We start from the raw sequence: 17,027 nt of genomic DNA on the forward strand, positions 1-17,027 counted from the left end.
ATAATGTCTAGAGAGAATTTTTATGGTCATGACTAGGGGGTGCTTCTCTCATCTGGTGGATAAAGGCCAAGATTGTTGCTAAATATCCTACAATGCACAGAGCAGCTGCCACAACAAAGAATTATCCTGTCCAAAATGTGCCAAGACTGAGAAACCCTAATATAGATCAATCTATATATTAAGCGTAAACAAAAAATATTTAAAGTATTTTAAAATAAATATTATAGGATCATTGCTTCTACACTGTCCAAACATAATCAGTGTTTTTTCTTCAAGTGGGCATTATGCTGACTTTGGATATATCTACTTATAAGATTATTGACTGCAATCAAAGATTATTTAAAATGGGTTTCAAATGTGTATCAGCTATTTGGTTGTCAGCTATGATGCTTTCCATTTATATAAATACTCAGTTGCTTTTTTTCTCTGCTGCAAATAAGTCAAGAAATAAAAATAGTTTAACATGATATTCTAAGGCTAACATTTAAAAAAGATCAATAAACCTATAAATTCTTCCTGAACAATTATAAGTGACTCAATGTGTTTGTTTTCCAGTTTCAATACTGGATAACAATACTTTGATAAACCAAATACTGTAAGCCTACTTAACTCAAAAGTCATCAATGATAAGAAGTTCACAAGCATATATAATATATAATCATTTAAATCAAAGAGGATTACATATGAGATCTATTAATTCACATCTATCATTTCCAAAAGTTTAAGACCACATCTCAGGTAGATAAGAAATTCTAAGATTATACGAAACCACTGGTACTGGTCTGGCTATCGAACCATGCCAGGGCTAGTGTTTTAGTGGGCGGTGGGAGGGAGGTTTTGCTCACATTGCAAGAATATCTTGATTACATACATATTTCTGTGATTTTATGATTGCTTGAAATCTGTAGGGACAACGTTTTACCAGATGGGCCATCATATAGCTTTCATTAGTTCTCTGTATCTTACCAGTTAGGTTTGTTTATTTACCTAAAATCTTTACTAGGAAAGGGCTCACACGAGAGTCTGTATCCCACATCTGATAAGGTCTTGGGCAGGAGGGAGGGAAATTACATTCTTTCCAACCAACTATTCTGAAATCCAGAACTTAAGATTTTATATCTTACATTTATTTTAAAAGGAGGGTTTTCTTTTCCCCCCTAGACCTATATTTTAATTAGTTTGAGTATGAGGCTAGTGGTTTCTTAAACACAACCATAAAATGGAATCTCTTCAAAGTAGGGGCTGTTGGCTTTCAACTTGAAGACAAATAATGGAATTCAGTCAAGATGTCAATGTTAATCTGGTGTACAGCTCAAACTTATTTTAGCATTTTACATAAAATAACCATGAATTTAAGTACTCCTAAACAAGGGAGGGCATTTTATTCTTGGAATCCCAAACAGTCGTTGTATACTAATACATTCAAGATTACCTTAAACATTTTCTTGCATGAATTTAAAAAGATGTGATTATACAGCAATTTGTAAGCAGCTCTTCTTAAATCATATATCAAATTTTACTCACTTCAGCAAAAATCAAATTCTATTTTAGGGGAGTGACAACTATTTAAGGCGAATTATATCAAGTTGTAAAATGCAAAAGTGACCAAAAAGGAGATAAAACAGATGTAAAAATCTTAAAACAATCATGATATTTTGGGGATATTAGTGAGGCTGCATTTTAAGCTCAAGACAGGATGTGAATACTATCTAAAAACTTACTAACCCTCTTGATATGCCACAGTTAAAATGCAACCTATTTGGGGAAGAAATACTTGTTTAGAAACTTAAAAAAAAAAAAAACGCAAATTACTTGGCTTTAAAGTAAACCGTTAGCACCTTATTTACAGTGACTCTTAAACAAACTGCACATATTACCAACCTATACTGACTCCATTTATTCCTAGAAAGAGAATTTTTTTTCTCATTGCTACTAGTGGAAGAATATATATGGCACAAAGGAAAAATTACTGCACATTCCACAGTGCTGGTTAATAACTAGGGAAAAAGCAAGATCCATCATAAAGCCTATCTATAAATTTCTTTGGCCATAATAAAAATAAGTTAGAGGTATGATTTTTTTTTTTAAGAACTGCAGCTGCCTTCCTATCAAGATTAATATTGCAAATAAACCGCGTATAATAGGGCCCCTGGGATAAGTACCAGATTCCACGAGGGATGTCCATCTGGCACCGGCCATAAGCTGCTCCCTTCTCCACTGTGCTGTCTAAACACACCAGATGCAAAGTGAGCGCTCACAGAAAGACCACGCCCTCAAAAACTATGCCTCTCGCCCACACTTCTCTTTCTTTAATAAGATTATAAAGAGGTGAAGCTGACTATCCTAATGTACAACTGAAAAAAAAAAAAGATCAGATTTCTCCGTGGGAAAATAAACCCTCCAGAGATAACAGGAAATATGCTATAACAAGTCAAAGTTCTTGACGCTTGTGTTGACGAGAAGGGAAGAGCTGAGAAAACACCCAAGTGTTCGCCTCACTCCAGCACTGAACAATTATAAACACCTCTCACGTGACTTTTGAAAACAAGAGCCACAAAGAAACCCTCACATGCCCACGTGCCCACCCATCCACTGTTGCCCCAAATTTTTTCAAGTTGCTTCCTCCACCAGTCCGGGCAGTTTTTAATACAAGAAAAGTCACTTTACCAAAGAGACAAGATTTAATTTCTTTTTTTACAGTTTTTTGTGTGTGTGTGTGTGTGTGTGTGTGAGGAAGATGAACCCTGTGCTAACATCTGCCAATCCTCTCTTTTTTTTGCTGAGGAAGACTGGCCCTGGGCTAACATCCGTGCCCATCTTCCTCTATTTTATATGGGACGCCGCCACAGCATGGCCTGACAAGCAGTGCGTTGGTGCGCGCCCGGGATGCGAACCGGCGAACCCTGGGCCGCCGCAGTGGAGCGCGCGCACTTAACCGCTTGCGCCACCGGGCCGGCCCCAAGATTTAATTTCTAACAGCAAAACATGAAAGACGCTTCATGTGGTCATCTGGAACTATATAAAGTGTTGCTTTGTGGCAAATATTGACCAAGGAGTCCTCACCCTGGTCTTGAGAAATCTGAATGATGGATGGTCCAAACGATAACATGGAGTTTTACAAAGCAGCAGTAATACTGAGGCAGAAAACATACCTTTGACACTAAATACAAGGTAATAGATTTTAAATGGAGCCTAAAGTTCATCAAACCTGATAGACTCCAATTAGTTTAGAGAAACTTAATTAACTAAAGTCTTTCCAAGAGTTTTATTGTATCAAATATAAACACTCTAGAAGGTTGAAGGTTTCAATTTGGTTGATTTTATTTTAAACAGTTCTGAAGTGGTTTTAAGGAAATAGGAAAATGGTCATAGTACAATAGAAAACCATAATTCAAAACCATATACAGTGTGGTACAATTTTTCTTCTTTTATTTTTCTATGCTTTCTAGAATTAGCACCTAATAGTTCTGTAATCAGAAAAAAATATATTTACAATGGAATTGCTTAAGAAGGATTTCCTTAATCTCTATCAGCATAAAGCTCGTAAGTAAATGAAAATCCTGAAAATAAAAAACAGCAATAATCCATTTTTACTGTTCATTCATTTACTTATTCTTACAACAAATATATTCTGATTACATCCCTATGTGCCAGGCAGTTTGCTAAAGTACTGAGAATACAACATAAGCCAAAAAAGATGGTTCCTGCCTTCATGGAGCATATAGCCCAGAGCAAGGAAATAAGATAGCAATCAAGTGATTACAGAAATATATGGTGAAACTTCAAGTATGCCATGCAGAAGGCTATAGGGTGCAGAATGGATTAGAATAGGTGCTGGTAGACCAGAAGGAAAATAATGCAACAGACCAGATGAGAGATGACAACAGCCTTAACAAAAGTTGTAAGGGGCCGGGGGTGGGGATGGCTGTGTGAAGATGGGAAACGTTGAGAAGTGGACAGATTATAGGAATTTTCCCCTGGACTTGATGATGACTGTACAGCAGTAAGAAGGGGCTGTCAAGGAAGAAGGCTAGGTTTGGGGACTGCATAATTGGATGCGTGGCAATGCCATTCATGGAAATAGGTGAGGCTGAACAGGACCAGTCTTGGGATGGGGAGTGGCTGAATCATGGATGTATTTTAAATGTATTGGGATTGAGGCACCAAGAGATGCCTTTTACGGGAAAGATCTGGAATAGAGAGGCTTTTTTTGTGAGAATCTTTTTAAGACTCACAGGTGGAAATGTTCAGTGAACATGAATGAGACTGGGAAGAGAGTGGCCTAGAGCAGAACCTTGAGCAACTCCAATATTTGACGATGGGGACGTCGGTTCAGCCTGAGAAAGAGTGGCAAGAGCTGTAGAAGGACAGCCTAGAGAGAGTGGCATTCCTGACGTCAAGAGAAGACTTCAGTAAGAAGAGAGGGATCAGTCATGTTACATACTGCAAAAACTTGACGTACAATGAAGCTGAAATATATCTGTTGGATTTAGTGACACCAAGTCACTTTGCCATTCAGAAAAGAAATTTGAGGGAGAGACAGTACCAGCTGCCCTCAAGGAGTTATGAAGACAAGACAGACATGCAACAACACAGAACCACATCCAGAAGAAACTCAAATACTCAACTCCACTTTCGGTGGGAGAACAGAAAAGTCGATGAGCAAGAGGCAATGCTGTGGCTAATGAAGAATTACATATACAAATAAAGTGCGGAGAATACCCATCACATGATCTTGATTTATTATGGGAGGAAAAAATAATAAGCGTTATATCCTTAGCATATAAATTATCCCTCAATAGATAAACAGAGTCCAAAAATGTCTGTAAAGGAAAACTCCTTAGAACAAATGGACAAAAAAGATTTTCTTACAATAAAGCAGAAGATGCATCTTTTGGGATTAGTGAAAAGGTCTCATTTGCCAATAAACTGTAAGAGTTCTGTGTCCCAGGAACCGTTGGTTTCTGGTGGTGAGAAGCACACAGCAGTTCCACGCCTGCTCCTCTACCGCATGTCCCTCCCAATCACCATTAGTTCAGGGGCCACCGGAGCAGCTGAGTCATAGATGACAAAAAAGGAAGAAGAAAAAGAAATCCTCTTCATTGTGAGTGGTGGCAAAAGGGAGAAAAATGAGCCTTCCCAATAGCCTTTCACTGCTGGGAAATGTCATTTATTAAAAGGTATTATAGATTGATTTCACCTCAAGACTTAATTCTAAAATAGGGATAGTTCAAAATTAAACATACACGTATCGAGCAAGAAATATCACCTGTCTCCAATTTTATTCACCCACACCGTTTAAGTATGAGGAATTATCCAGATGTGTTTAGAAGAAAATGACATCTACTAGAAGAAACAGGATTAAAAGGATTGCCTCTGTCTCTGGGACAATAAATTTGTAAGCCTGAAACGGCCATTGTCATAAAAACGGCTTTATGTCAATATCGACAGAAAAACAAGAGAATCAGACTAGATTTTGTAGTCAATGCATGAAATTTTAACTGGAAATTTCTAATAAAATTTGAAACTATTTCTCACAAAGCAATTTGGTTTTGATAATTGTTGATGTTGGGGCACTTTTAAACTGACAGATTTCTCTGCGGAGCAATGTGAATTACTACAAGTCTGCAACTTTTGGAATAAAAAACATAAGGACTAATCGGGAAAAGTGAATTTTTCCCCTTCATTCTGATATGTGTAAAGAATGAAATTCACCCACATTGAATCTTTCCCCTTTCATCTGAGGTCCTGTCAGCTCTATTAAGTAAGCAAAAGATGAACTTCTAGGTCCCCAAACCTGAAAATGAGTAACTGACTGTTTTCTCTATATGTAGTCTTCTGGTATATATTTTCTTTCTTGAACTCATCGCACATTTTCCCAACTTCAGGCCATCGCCTCCATCCGAAATGCTGCTTCTTCCCACCCCGATTCCAACACACCCCTGCCCCCAGCTAGTGGCCTCGGGTTGAAATACCTCCTCTCCTGCAAGAATTCTTCTCAACTCAGGCCACCAGAGTTGCTGTCTCCTTCTTGAGAATTTTCAAAGCCTTTCCTTCCCATGTCTTTTATGGGCATTATCAGCGTGTGCTGATAATAATGAGTTCTTCCCATGTTTGATCTCACTACCCACATCCCCCACCACATTGGAAGCTCCTTAAAGTCAAGAACCATCTTGTCCCCTATGACTCTTTCGTAGGACTAGCTACATACAGTGCTTTATCCATAGAAGGGACACGATAAGTATTTGGATTTAATTTTTTTTTAGTGGAAGAGGAAATACCAACTGTAGAGAAAAGAAACAAAGGTCACAGAAGTAAGGCATAACAAGGAAAAGGGATTCAAATCTTGACATTACTTGGGTTCCAGGAAATAGACGCCCCCTGAAAATGGTCTGCAAATCTACGACTGGCTCGTTTATTCAACAAATGTGTACTGAGCCTTCATTATGGATATATATACACACGTATATATACACACAGGATTAATAAGCCTTGGAGACATGAGCACCAAAAATATGCATCTCCCAATAGGCAGACTCTCTTTATTATTGGGTTTCTGATCTCAGCAAAGCCCCTGGGAGCCTTCAGCAATCCCTTGTAACTCTTCCTACCCATTTCCCAGAGCAGCTCTGCAGAACCTCTCCCAATCCCCTCAATGTCTCTGCCCAATCCTCACCCACTCCTCCACTAAAGAATTTTGTTCCTTACCGAGGAATCACAGAGGCCATCAGTTGAATTCTTCAACTGTCACCCTAAAACCAGCACCTTAAATCCTCTTTCCTTCCTCTAGCCAACGAAAACGTGTCCTTCCACCTCTACTCTAAATCCCACTCCCATCTAGACTTGCCTCTATCAACATTTACCTCTCATTTGATTCCTCAACTTGTCCCACGCCACCGCTTCCTCCCTCGACTTATAAGAATGTTCAAATCCTGTCCATCCTTGGGCGGGAGGAGTGGGGGTGGGGAGCACAGAGGGTAAAGACCACTGAGACCATTGAGTCTCTCTCAAATTAATCTCACCTCCCTCCTCCGTCCCCACTAACCCAGTTTCCATCTCCACATCTTGATCTTTCATCCACTCCTAACCCTCCTGCTATCTGTCCTCCTCTATTAAACAAACTGCTGTCGGCAAGTCTAGCATGGGCTTCTAATTACCAAATCCCATGGACACTTCCCTGTAGTATCTCTGTCTCAAATGATCACTTATCCTCCTCTGACACTTCCAACCATCCCCTTTTCAAGACTGTTTTCATTTGGAAACAGTTACTCTCGGCCAGTTTTCTTATCCCCCTGAAGACTTTTCAGTTTCTTCTTAACACGCGCTCTGGTAATTCATCATGTCCAATGCATCAACCGCCAACACTCTCCAGTCTATGTATCTGTCATTGCACTGAGTTGCAATTTCCACCTTTCTGAATATCACCATGAATGTCTTAACAACAACTCAAATTCAACAAATCCAAGGCAGAGCTTATCTTTACCAGTCCTCAGACATGTTCCCCTCAAATAACCCATCACCATCTGTTAAATTTCACATCCAAAAACATCGCCTTTGATCCTCTCTCATCTTCCACATAAGGTCATTCAGCTCTGCCATCTACACACACACCTTTCACATCGCTTCTTCTAACGGTGCTGCCAATGCTAACCAACCCTCAGATTCCAGTTTCTCTCCTTCTAATCCATCCTCCACACTGTGTCTGGACTTACCTCCCTTTCAATTTACCTCCTAAATAACATTTTTACTACATTGTAAAAAATGGAAAATACTGAAAAGCATGACTAACAGAAAAATCATCTCTCACTCCACCCCAGCACGACCATTCAGTGTTTTGGCATAAGACTTTCCCATCTTTTTTGTTTTTCCTCTGTGCAACCTCTATAATGTTTAAAACAAAATTGGGATGAAAGTGTATATTTAATACACTTTTCAAATTTAAAGATATTCTGCAACCATTTTCCTCACCATTACTTTCTAAGATGCGGTTTTTAATAACTACACGGTATGCCAAGGCACGGATACAGCATAATTTACTTCATCAATTCTCAGTAGGGTTAGCCTTCCAAAATGGAGATCTCATCATGCACGTCCCTGTGGGGCTTAAAATGCGTCAGAGGCTATACCCACAGCTTACTGAGATGACGAGCTCCTTCCCTCAGTGGGGGAGAAAGGCCATTCACAAATTGACACCACCTTATCCATCCCTTCCTTCACCCTGCTGTCAACCTTCCTCCTCTACTCCCATGATCTCTCGCTTCTTTTTCCTGCCAGTCCGTGTCCTAGAAGGGCCCTTTCCTCTTACCATCCAATGATGACGGGCCTTGCTGCCAAGATTCCCAGACTGACTTGCACACTGAGTACGATTTATTTCTTCATCCTTCTCCCTAATCAGGCTGTGAGCCCCTCCGGAAGACACATCATCTTACCGCACAGCTAAAGACTCATAGCAGCCCCTCAAATTTGTATTAAGTAAGTGGGACAATGGTTTTTCATTTGGGTGTCACCAGTGTAGGACTTCCTATGTAATACTCACAATAAGAGTTCAAATTTATTGAATGCCAACATGTATGAGGTTGTTGGAGCTTCAGTTGCAATTTTACGTGTATTTGGATAATTATGTGACTGACATACTTGCCCCGCCCATTGACAGTAAAGGTCACAATGGAATTGCATCCCTTTTTGTTCTGAGTATTGGACACACTGGGTAGAATATGGTAGGTGCTAAATGAATATTTCCTGCATAAATGAATCAATGACCCTGTGAGGTCATTAATAGTGTGATTTCCATCCTTAGAGATCTCTGGTTGGGGTTTCACATCAAAACTCAGAAGATAATATGTCAGTATGTTTCAACGTCCCATAATAATTTTTCTGAAGGTTTCTTGTCTCTCATGAAAGAAGGCACCCACGGCCATATGCCATGTTGCCAGGAGCAACAGGAAGTTTGGCTTTTGAAGGACTCCAATCTGAACAGCTCTGATAGGGCCCCTTAATACCACAAAGGTTGACTTTGAAATATTACTCCTTCAGTTGTTCCTGGTTTTATAAATTAGACCTATTTCTCAAAATGGATCTGTACAATGAATTTTGGTATCAAATTACTTGGGCAATATCTTGAAAACTTTTTAATGGAGCTCTTGTGTTAGTAATTTTTAAAACTACAAAAAATATTCCTTAATTTTCCTTTTATGTAGACCATTCGTGAGCAACTGAATTTTCATATACTGTATCTGGGACCTAAAACAGATGGCCAACCAAAACTACGTCACTCTTCCCCTTCCCAACTGAGTCAGGGTCCAGACGTCACCAGGTGTTAATGGATATGACAAGAAAAATAAGAGGCCATATTTTTGCTTCTGAGGTGCAGAATGATGAAAAACATCTTCATATTTTTTCCTCAAGAGTAGACTCGAAATTTCAACTCCCAATTTTGCTTTCATAAGAGGCACAAGGTAGATCAGACAATCCAACTGTAAAAAAAAAAGTTCACCCCAGCTTTCGTTCTGAGAACAGTCAGATCAAAAGAATTTTTCTGAAGGCAAAGCAGGTGGGTTTTTCCCCTTTATATTACAAGTGAAACAAACACGTACTTTGTACTTTCATTGAACACAGAACAAGTGGACAGAAACAAAGCTTCCCTCCGCTTCCGTGATACTCACACCTGCAAAGGACGACTTCTGTCCTGCAAAAGGAATGGGAGTCTGAAACCAGTGACTTCTAATTGTGGCAAAGGGAACAGGATCTCAGTAGCAATATTTCAAACAACTTATGCAGAATAATGTGCAAGGGAGAAAAAATGGAAGGTAATGTTAAGAAATATTTAACCTTGGGCACACTCACACGCCCACATGCACAGCCACCCTCTTCCTCTCAGAAACCAGCTCTTCAAAAGTGAGACCTACAATTTTTATTCAAGTGCAGCATGTCCATAAATTGGACCATAAAATGAAAGTAGTAATGGTGAGTTCCCAGGAGACGTTAAAAAATAAATGTATAAATAAACTACAGGGTGATGAAAAGCAATAAAGCACCCTTTATACTGAATATCATCTAAAGAGAATTACTCACTGGCGAGAATAAAGAGAGCCCATTGGTTATAAATATTTGACAACCCTAAATACTCTCTTTTGTCCTTCCCAACCCCTCTTTTTCTCACAAGAAAATTCCCTCAGTGTCGTCTTTATTTTCATCCCAGTCCATCCCAGAATCTTCTTGAAAACTGTGCCTTGTTTAGAGAATGTCTTCTCATGCAAACACCCAGCACCTTTGCTCCCACCTCTTGAAACTCCACCTTTCCCACAAAGCCTCCCCCTTTTATTTGGAAGAAAGTGTGGTAATTATTTCCCAAACTCCTATCCATCTAAGCACATAATTACCCAGACAGCTCTTCAGCCATTCATTCACTCTTTACATTCAATGTCAATCCTTCAGATGCTTTTCCAGTGTTTATAACTCTCCCTGTGGGCACATGCTCTTTAAACATTTATCTTCACCAATATTGAAAGGCTTGAATTTTATATCTTAGGAGAGCAGATATTTGCTTGCTGATAATCCAAAACTCCCCAACAACCCTTCCACCCACAATTTTCAGGATAATTTTATAATCGCTTCTTCCAACTCCCAAAAGAATCCTCTAATACTGGCGAACGAATCTGCTTGTCATTCGTGGCAGTTACAGCTAATTATTCTCTACAAGCCAGGCTCCTCTTGCATAGTACAGAACTACAGTCAGTCTCTAAACCCCTTGCATTTTGGTGGGGCCATGCAACCATCCCTCACCATTGCTCTCGCCAATGCAACAGGAGTGGAAACGATGTGCCTCACTTTGGGGCCAAAGCAGTTGAGAAGCAAGTGTGGCTTCTCCACCTTCTACTTCCTCTTCTATCCCAGCTGGATGTTGGCACTTAAAAAGAAGATGGCAGAGCCTCCACCAGCCTAGGTTCACCACCAGCCTTGAACTGTAGGTGAACGAGAAACACACCTCTACATTTACCTCATTCTGCATTTGGGTCTATTTGTTACAGCTGTTAGGCCATTCTGACTGGGCCACCATCTCCTATCTACTCATTTCTACTTCTCGTATCTTTTGAGGCCATCTCAATGGTTCTACGTTACTTAGATCATTCTGTGTCCTTCAAATCTCTGACCAATTCCATCTCGCTAATAAAAACTTCCACCAAAAATCATCCTCTCAACACTTACTGTTTGTATTACATTCACTTGCCTCTGGTTACATCAATCTTTCACTCCCTCCATCAATAAATATTTATTCAATACTCTTATGTCAGATGTAAAGTTAGTTTCCCAACCTGATTATATGATACTGGAGGAGAAAGGAGTTTTTTTCAGTTTGCTTGCTTTCCTGTGACAAACGATCCACCTGTGTCATATGCCAGTGGGTACAAGAGTTTATGTCAAATGGCCAATAGGGTTTAATTAGCTCATTTGTGACAACACCCTCATCAGCACCATACAGGGAGGGGTGGTGAACAGATCACCCACGAAGAAGTTATTCTCCTAAAAATAGGCATACTGCCTGCTGCGGTTGAAAAGGGCATGGGTTTGCAGTCTGGGGGACATGGGTTCAAATCCTACCCACCAGCTGGGATTAAGTAGGTTCCTTAAATCCTCTAAGCTGCCACTTGCTGATCTACAGGACGGAGGTAATACTGATGCTGATCTTGCAGGATTCTTGTCCCTCAGCTGATAAGAGACGTGAAGAAACCCCTTCCACTTTTAAGACATCACAATATGGCCTTCAAAGGAGTCAAGACTTCAGATGGTGCTTTTGGAAACGAAGAAGATCTTCCTGTCTCCTCAAAATGCAACTGCCAGATGCCTTACTTCTCTTCAAAATCCGTTTCTTCAGAAGATATGGAGAATAGCCGTGTGACTATCCACTAATAAATATCAAATAATTTGCCAGCGAAAGGAAAGTAAGTACTCAAGTTACCACTCTGGACCAGCTTTTCCAAATCTTACCAGCTCTAAAACATCCAACAGATAGACCATGTTAATAGTAACATTTATTGGCATGTCAGTACATTTCACCTTGATCATAACCCTACGAGGGAAGTATTATTGTCTCTCCTGGTTGCAGATGCAGCTGATTCTCAGAGGAGGTCAGTATCTTGTTCAAAAGTCACACAGTACCTGCACACATGGTAGACACAGGATTTGAAGCCAATCTGTCTGATGGCAGATGGCATGCTCTTAACGACCAATGCAGTGTTTATACACACTCCTGCCCTTCCAGAGCACAGCTGGCACAAAGACGATCTTCAAATTCTTGCAGCAAGGCACTTGATTCTGAAATTCCCCCCAAAGTTTATCTAGAAATTCTCCAAATTATCATGGCAGAAAGGCAAAAGATTATCTATAAATCTCTATTTCACTATAGTGAAACTTGAGTATTGTATTTTCTTCCATTTATTCTCACTAGAATTTTGGAAAGAGAAATTCTGAAAACAACCTCTACCCCATCATCAACAATTATCAAATGTTAATATGAACCACAGGCCAGTGCAAGGAGGCACAATATCCAGTCTTACTAGACGCTGTTCATAAAAGAGTATGGAATTCCACCTATAAGTTTCTCTCATTCTTTTCTAACCGAAGACTTAAAAGCCTACATAAAATAGTAACTGGGAGCTTAAAAAAACATGTAAAATACCATATAATCAAGACTGTTTAAATGTATAAAACTGTCAAGTAGATTATCCTTTATGCAATTCAAATGAGCCTTTGGGAGACAGAATTAACTGAGGGCAAACAAGAGCTTAACTTTAAAAGACAAAGAGTTGGCTTATATCAAGTTGACACTTCCAGATAAGATACTGTGTTATACCAGGTTATACTCACAATAATAATTTTTGATTGGCATATCATTTGCCACTAACTACCACTTGGCTTTCACCGAGCACATGCAACATACTATAAACTGTTATGAAAGATGTCTTTGTATTGTTCAATATTTACAGGGTGCGTTATTTTATAAATGCTTGAGTTGGCGTGAGTAAAAAAAAAAAAAGGCATTAAAACATTTCAGATCAAAACGATCCCCTTTGCCTTACAAAAGAAGCACTTTCAAAGACAGGTGACAATTCTGTTGAGAAATTTTCACACCAAGGCGAAGTCAATGTTCAGCGGTAAAAACAGAATTGCTCTGTTCAGCTGCACAAATAGATTTCTACATCGCCTCTATTTGCGTATTCCTGAATATCCTCTTTCAGACCCCACTTTTATGGGGAGCAAAATCAATTTTCTTTTGGACAAAAAAGGGAGATCTCGTCTAATGATTTTAATCTTTTAAATAAACATGAACTGAACTTGGAGCACAAGCTTTTCCCTTAAGAAAAGATCTTTGTTGTTCAGAAAGATCTCTTTCAACCCATGAACAGTTAATGCCGGCGACAGGCTAACCAGGAAAAAAATGGAAAATGCGTATTTATACCAATTCTTTTTAAAAGAAATAGCAAATGTTAAAAAATACACACACAAAGCCTGCAACCAAATTATCCTGCCCCCAATGCAGATTGATGTTGAGTTTAATTTTTGAAGCAAATTAGGTTCCCCAATTCAATTTTAAACAAATAGAAAATGAGAAACAGAAAACTATAACATAAAACTTTTATTGCTACTTTGCTAAAAAAGCACACTCATGTTTATGAAATAGAGTCTCCCTTAGCCTCAAAAGGGGAATTATTCTGAAATTCGGCAATGCTTCAGGATACTCACAAATACAAGCCCAGTGCTGCTTTTCCAGGCCTGTTTCAGCCCTGCTAATAGTTATTGTTTGTACAACTGTAACTAAGTACATTACCAACCAGTTGTTCAATCTATATAAATTTAAGAAACACACATTGCCAAGGAGTGACTCATATATCAGTCTATTATATGCTACAGGGCTGACTGTATTAAACAAATCACTCTGCCTACAACTGAAGAATAGAAGCTATATACAGAGCAGAGGTTATTGTCTAATTTAAATCTTGGCTCGCTTCCCAGTGCTGTACAAGATTCCAATTTGTGGAAATGTTGCTCTTTGCTACTGCCAGAAAGGCTGCAGAAAATGGTATTGGGAGCCTTCCAGAAATATGTCTGCAAAATGCCAATCAACAAGTCACTAAAGATTAACAGTATGACTGTACCAAATTAATTTAAATTATAGAAACATATGGCTAGGATATTTGCTTTGCACTTAAGACAACACCTACCTCACAAACAGCTAGGTTTGTTTCACAGTATAAAATAATATCCCCATGTTCAGATTCTTGCAAAATGTGAACATCAGCTAATAAATTGGGAGCTAGATGTCCTTGCAGAGCCAATCTCTCGAATGTTTAGGGTCTTATCTTTAATATATTCAAAACATATGGGAAAATACTTTTTTATAACAAGGTATTTTTCTCCCGCAAAGATACAAAGAAAAAATCAACATTATTCAGCGACTGAAAACAATTTGCTCTATACCATGCAGAAAATTCTAGCTTTATTGAGATTTGCCGTAGAACCCAGAGGATGATGCGATCTATTGCACATTATTCCCAATTCTAAAATATGATATTGGGCTAAGAATTTAATATACAGCCTGGAGAAATTCACCAATTATATGACCAAATCATGAAAATCAAAAGACAACACAATTTATACCCCGCCAGCCGCTCTCAACATACATTATATTCATGCTGCCTCCCCATTATTTTCATGGGAATCTTTAATATATACAATCATGTCATCAACCAAAAGGGGGGAATCAATGGCACTTCAAGCCGTAGTTATACATTAGTGTATGCTGTATTTCAACTGAATAGGAAGGGAACTGTTTTATGTTTCTCTCCACTGCATTTCTATTATTGCCTAGCTAATGGAAATACATCAAACAAATGTTCTACAAGAGCAATAAATATTAAAGTTGACCTATCCATCTGGGAGAAATGAGAACAATACTGCTCACTTTTAGCCCAAATATGACACTGATAAATGAAGCGATGAGATTCCACCACACTTTCAACAACCTGGGCTGGGAGGCCCTGCATGATCCTGATCCCAGCAATTTTCTTCATTCATCTTCATTAGGCAGTCATCTGACCTGCCTCCCAACATCCCTGTCAACTCAGAATCTTTGGGGGGCTTGTTGTACTTGCTAACAATGTAGTCTAAATGTGCTCTTCGTGTGTTTTTTTTTTTTTTTTAAGCCAGAAGAAGGACTCAATGTGTATGAAAGAGGGTACAAACAATTCCTCTGGAAGAAAAGAGACATCAACTGTTACTCATGATTAAAAGGGAAACCTCAGTGTAAAACCGGTCCATGCAGCCTCCTGCTCGCCAGCGCCTCGCCCGGGGGGGCAGGGAAGGCCTCCGAGTGTGCGAACAAGCACTCGGCGAGCCATAAAAAGACAATTACATATTCAAATGAAGGATATACGCCGGGCCTTATCACAGATGTAGAAATGCTTTCCATTTCCTTCCTCAATCATAGTTTCAAGTGAGCTGGAACAAGAAAGGAGGCCATTCTTACTCGAACACAGTGAGCGAGTCTCATCACATTAGCAGTTTTACATCACAGACCCATTATTTTCTATTTGAACAGCATAATAAGAGAGGTGCTGATTTGATTATTCTCTAATAATGAAAATGAATACCAATGCAATATAAAATTGCTATTATAACACAAAGCTACTAATATGATTCACGAGACCCCCTGGAAATTAGGTTTTATAACTATGATCACAGGGGAAAAATTAGAAAGCCAGTAGGCAAGAAGGGAATTAGGTGCTCCCATCCCGGTGTTAGCGATGCAGACAGCTGCTCGAAGGAAGCCAGGCGGCATTTACTTCCGAACGACACACAAAACCCAGTCCTTGTGAATTACCTGAGAGGTATTCCTTTAGTTTTTCTTCATGGCATGTGTTCCAAATACTCAAAATGTTAACTAAAGCTGTGTTCGAGTGCAGTGTTAATGCAAGGCTTTCTGATTTAAAAAAAAAAAAAAAACAGAAATGAGAGAATGCTAGGGAAAGCATGAAGAATCCACCACTTCTGGAATCAGATTTTTAAGAACAGACTGATTCTAAAAATCCACAAAAACCAAACGATGAACTAAAATCGCCTGAGAGTTTTGGTCAAAGGGTCTCTGTTATCCCGGTCCCCCACCCCAAATAAAAGGATGTAAACCTCGTTGTGATTATTTCTAGACCAATCTCCTCCCTAGCAGTCTGGAAGGATCTAAGACCCCTGAGGATGCTCTCAGCTGGCAGAGAGTACACACCTGGACTTGTGGGTCTACCGAGCTGAAAATATGCTTTCCCTATGGCTTCAAACATTCCCCTGCCTGGACAGGTAGAAGGTGAGCAGAGAAGGTGTTGAACTACAACTCCAGCATCACCCCAACTACGAGGTAGGCATTCAAGACCCTTCACAAGAGCTGTTCCCAAGCCAGTTCTCTGTCGGGTTCTGAGAGCGTACAAGATGTCTGAGACAAGCAGAAAACCACGGCAAGCATCAATCTTCGGCCTCAACACAAAAGCCACTGGCTCCAAAGTGACAACTGCGAATTTCTGCTTCCGACCCAATGTAAGAAGGGATACTTCTATGTAGGCCAGAATTTCTCCACCTCTGCAAAGACACGGCATTCTAGACCTGGAGAAGGGTTTGGTGATAGTGGTTTTCGTCTCCAATCGAAAGAGATTATGCTATATTCAAGAGATTTAAAAAAAAAAAAACAACTTACTAATGTTTAATTGGCAAAGGAAGCCAGACTGTATCAAATTTTAGCCTATATCTGCACGTTTCCTTTTTGTGTTTAAGCATCTCAGTTGTTGGAGGAAATGGCACTGTGACTTGAACAAAAACTAAGGAGTTTGTAAATAAAACAGGCATATCCCACGCACATCACCTCCTGGCACGGCCTTATAATCAACAAATCCCTGCTAATTGACCAGTATTGGTAGTACCTCATCAGCATTGATCATATGAACCAATAACATCACACAGGGATGTTTCACACATATTTCTGGAGAACA

At 39.4% G+C, this 17,027-nt stretch overlaps 1 protein-coding gene across 3 annotated transcripts in view; it reads right to left on the reverse strand.

Annotated features, from left to right (window-relative positions):
* Nucleotides 1–17,027, reverse strand: part of TOX3 (TOX high mobility group box family member 3) — a 104,555-nt gene that overhangs the window by 42,822 nt on the left and 44,706 nt on the right. The window contains exon 1 of one of the 3 annotated variants that reach the window (XM_058527799.1): nucleotides 9,594–10,420. The exons of the other annotated variants lie outside the window; for them this stretch is intronic. The gene's annotated coding sequence lies outside the window, so the exon portion shown is untranslated. Of the gene's footprint in view, nucleotides 1–9,593; nucleotides 10,421–17,027 lie in introns of those variants that run through there. 3 annotated transcript variants of the gene reach the window in all.

Source organism: Diceros bicornis, chromosome 32, assembly GCF_020826845.1.
Source record: "Diceros bicornis minor isolate mBicDic1 chromosome 32, mDicBic1.mat.cur, whole genome shotgun sequence".
In the NCBI taxonomy this organism is placed as follows: Eukaryota; Metazoa; Chordata; class Mammalia; order Perissodactyla; family Rhinocerotidae; genus Diceros; species Diceros bicornis.